This window comes from Paramormyrops kingsleyae, chromosome 13, assembly GCF_048594095.1.
Source record: "Paramormyrops kingsleyae isolate MSU_618 chromosome 13, PKINGS_0.4, whole genome shotgun sequence".
NCBI lineage: Eukaryota > Metazoa > Chordata > Actinopteri > Osteoglossiformes > Mormyridae > Paramormyrops > Paramormyrops kingsleyae.
In genome coordinates, this window is record NC_132809.1 from 8117928 (window position 1) to 8121621 (window position 3694).

Here is a 3694-nt window from a genome sequence, read left to right on the forward strand (position 1 = left end):
ATTCAATTTATTTCAATTTGCCAAAATGCTGTCATCAGTGGAAATGCTCTTGTGTTTAAAGCAACATTTTTAATATATACAATTTTTATTTTATGAGATCTATTCTGTTTATCGTTTAAGGAGAGCATACTTTGAGTACAGGAGAACAGGAGGTGAAGAGGGAAAATAGTCACAGTTAAAAAAAAAAAAAAAAACATCATTCATGCATTTATCATTAAATAAATAAATCTTCCATTGAAAATCATGCACAGCCAGATGCCTTAGAGAAATTTAAAAATGGGAGATATAGTGGTACCTCGGTTCTCGAACTCACTAGAACTCGAATTTCTTGAAAGTGGAACAAACCAGTTTGACCTAGAACTCGATCTGAATATCAGAAGTCGCACCGTGAACGCTGACCTAATATAAATTGTACGCGCCAGGAAATGAGTCACAGGGCAGGTCTCTGAGCGGAAACACAAGGTAATGCTTCAGTGTCAGCCTCGCATTTGATGTAGTAGCAGCACTTGTTGGTGATAATGCTATTTTATTGAAAATACTGTATCAGGTAATACACTGTACTTTATATCATTTTGTTAGCCATTGCTCACCAAAAAGTTACGTAATAGTTGTACAGATGTTACAACCTAAAAGATTGCTATTCACGAACAAATTAACGAATACAGAGTAATAATAAAAATAAACAATGGACCGGATTCAAAGTTTTTATTGTCATGTACAGACTACAATGCAATTCTTACTTGAATGCCTTCTTCACAGACTGGACGATTAACCAAACAAAGCAGCGCAACATTACAGTAACTAACAATAAATAAACCACTAACTTACGTGTACTATTAGAGCATTTATGTAATTTATTTAAACTTTATCTTACCAGGTAAATTAACTGAAAACCAGTTCTCACTGCTTTGCGTGATATTCGGGAGAAATAGCAGATTTTGCATCGGAACTGCCAGGGATACAAACGTCATGCGCGTAACTAAACTCTTCAGCCAATAAGGGCAAAGGTGTGTCGTCACGGAGGCGGTTCCAGTTTGTGCAGCCGGGTGAGAGGTCGCAATGCATCTAACCGTACGTAATGCATTGCGTCAGGATCAGAATTCAGAATGCGTTGCTTTAAGCCAACGCTGTAAGCAAGTCGAACGCACCCAATGACCGGACTGGGGAAACAAACTGAAACGCGGACTTAATACAGAGGACTAATGACAACAACCAGAAACAGCTAATCACATAGGGATCCCACACGAGGTTAAACGAGGGGGCGTGGTACATGGAAGAAGCGGACCATCCGGGCAGGACAGGGTGTTGCAATAAGATCTTTATCGTTTTGGAAGCCATTAAGAATAAAATGGTCTTTTTTTTTGTTTTATCCTGTTCATTTTGTGTTTAAATGCTAAAAAAAAAAAAAAAAACATATTTAGGTGTAATTTTGGGGGGCCGGGAACCAATTAATTGGTTTTCCATTATTTCTTATGGGAAAAATTCGATCAGAACTCGAACTTTTTAGGACTCGATCCGGAGTCCGGAACAGATTAACTTCGAGAACCGAGGTACCACTGTAGTTCTCTATCAATTAACATAATATTGTAAATGCACCGAAAATTCAATGTTGTCTTTTAACTTATCATATCAAATGTGATTCAACGAAATATTCTGTTGTACTCTTGAGACGTTTGTGTAATATTAATCTCAGTGGAGTGGAAGTTCTGAGTGAGATTCTTCCTCTTGATTTTGTGTAACAGGGTTTTAAACGAGCCACTGATATGACATGGATTCTTCCTGCGATTTGGCTGGACCACATGCTGTGAACATCCCAAAGAAAATGTAATGGAGCTCATCTTCCCTGGATTCAAGCTGCCAGTTGCTGAATGCGAATGCATTTGAAAGTGCTCAAGCTCATTTTTATTGCACTGTGTGCACTGTCATTTACTGAGAAGGGATGTTCTCAGTTTCAGTGTAGTGATATTGAGTGTATAATAGTGCACACTTGGGTTTCTAGAATTAAATTAACAATATCCCTGTATATTTAAACTGGGAAACATTTCTGTCTCCTATGGCAATTCAGTAAATGTATCCATTTTCTTAAATAGATAATTTAATCCTAAGAAACACCTGTCATCACGCCATAAAATGCATCCCACATTTTAATTGGTGTGTCATGTATCACTGTTACGTTTTAGATATAAGGTTACATTTTAAACACAAGTCTTTTTCAGAACAACCCTCATTGTTGCACAGTAATTAATACTCATAAAAGCCTGAGAAAATAATCTACTGTTTTACAGTGAAAACTACACTAATCGGGTATTTGTTCAAATTAGGTTATTATAAATGACATTACTCTCCTGTTATTGTTTGGGGTCAGTTATAGATCTCCAGTCTTTGCTCTACAGTGGGTACTTGTACCAAAATGCTTTTGCACAGCTGTTTGTCCTTTTGTTCTTCAGAATGTAGATAAAGCATGGCTATATTTCATCATGTAGTCAAGCCTGGGTTTCATTTTGCTATTTGCTGCTTTTTTTGTTACCACATTTTGTTTGCTATCCTAAGGTTTGTTTGGTATCCCTACTACGTACGATCTGACCACAAACATCTGAATAATGTAGGATTTTCCTATTGTCATGAAAACAAGAGCTTACAATTTTAAATAATTGTAGATTCAATCACCATGTTCGTTTATACTAGGGTTCTGTCTTCATAGACATTTGTCGCACTTTTGTGCATGGAGTTTAAATTCTCTATTTGTTGTATCTCAAATTCCCAACAAAAGCAAACAGACACTTTCTTTGTCCTAGTGGTACCATCTCCCTGGACCTAAAACAGCTGTGGAGATGGGAAACGCATCTTCATTCAAAGCGATTTAGAAGATCCATGCTTTTGAACAACATGGTCTCATTATCATTCCTGCTGTATCCAGTTCTCTTTTAAATGATTTATATTTAGACTTTTCCCTTCTCTGGTTACAGAATCCTTATTAGGTTAATAATGTGCTTGGCAGGAAGCCTATTTCCTTTGAGAGAGCGTCTGTCTGTAAGTGTGTGTGTGTGTGTGAGTCTTCATGGGCATGTGAGTCTGTTTCTATTTGAGAAACATGCACTGATAGTGTAGTTTTGGTTCCCAGCTAGATTTGTTTTTCAACCACTGTGCAAAGGGAGCTAAAGACATCTGGATTCACAACATTGAAATGACAGATGTACTCACCTCTGCTTTAATTAAAATCTAAACTTGAACGTCTATGATCGCGTATGTTTTTAGGTTCTGGTAAACGATGGTCGTCTCCCTGCGATGGGTATGACTTGCCTGCTCGCCTGCCAGCCTGGGCATCATGGCAGACAGGAGAGTCCAGTAAGTCCCGAATGTAGCTGGTACCTCTTTGAAATTTTAGGGCACACAGAACAGACCTTGTGCTCAGGCGCATGAAGATGGGGAGCCTGTGCTGTCAGCTCATTGGTGACTAAACCGGACGAATCTTGGAATAGCAGCCCGTCAAACCCCTCGTTGTCTCATCATGTTACTGCACACTGGACTGAAGACCAGTAGGAGCTCCATAGTAAAGCAGAGCCGTGTCCTGGATAGGATCTGCATAATACCATAATACTCTAGCCTGGTTTGCATTAATGTGAACAATGGCTACCAAGAATGGGCTGCTGTCGCTTCATCCAACAAAGATTAGCTATGTAAAGTGATTGTGGAT

The 3694-nt window shown here is 38.5% G+C and overlaps 1 long non-coding RNA gene across 1 annotated transcript; it reads left to right on the forward strand.

Annotated features, from left to right (window-relative positions):
• Positions 1 to 423: 423 nt before the first annotated feature.
• LOC140578258 (uncharacterized) lies at positions 424 to 2475 on the forward strand. The gene is made up of 2 exons (XR_011982356.1): positions 424 to 462; positions 1743 to 2475. It is a non-coding gene; the product is annotated as an uncharacterized lncRNA (long non-coding RNA).
• Positions 2476 to 3694: the final 1219 nt, after the last annotated feature.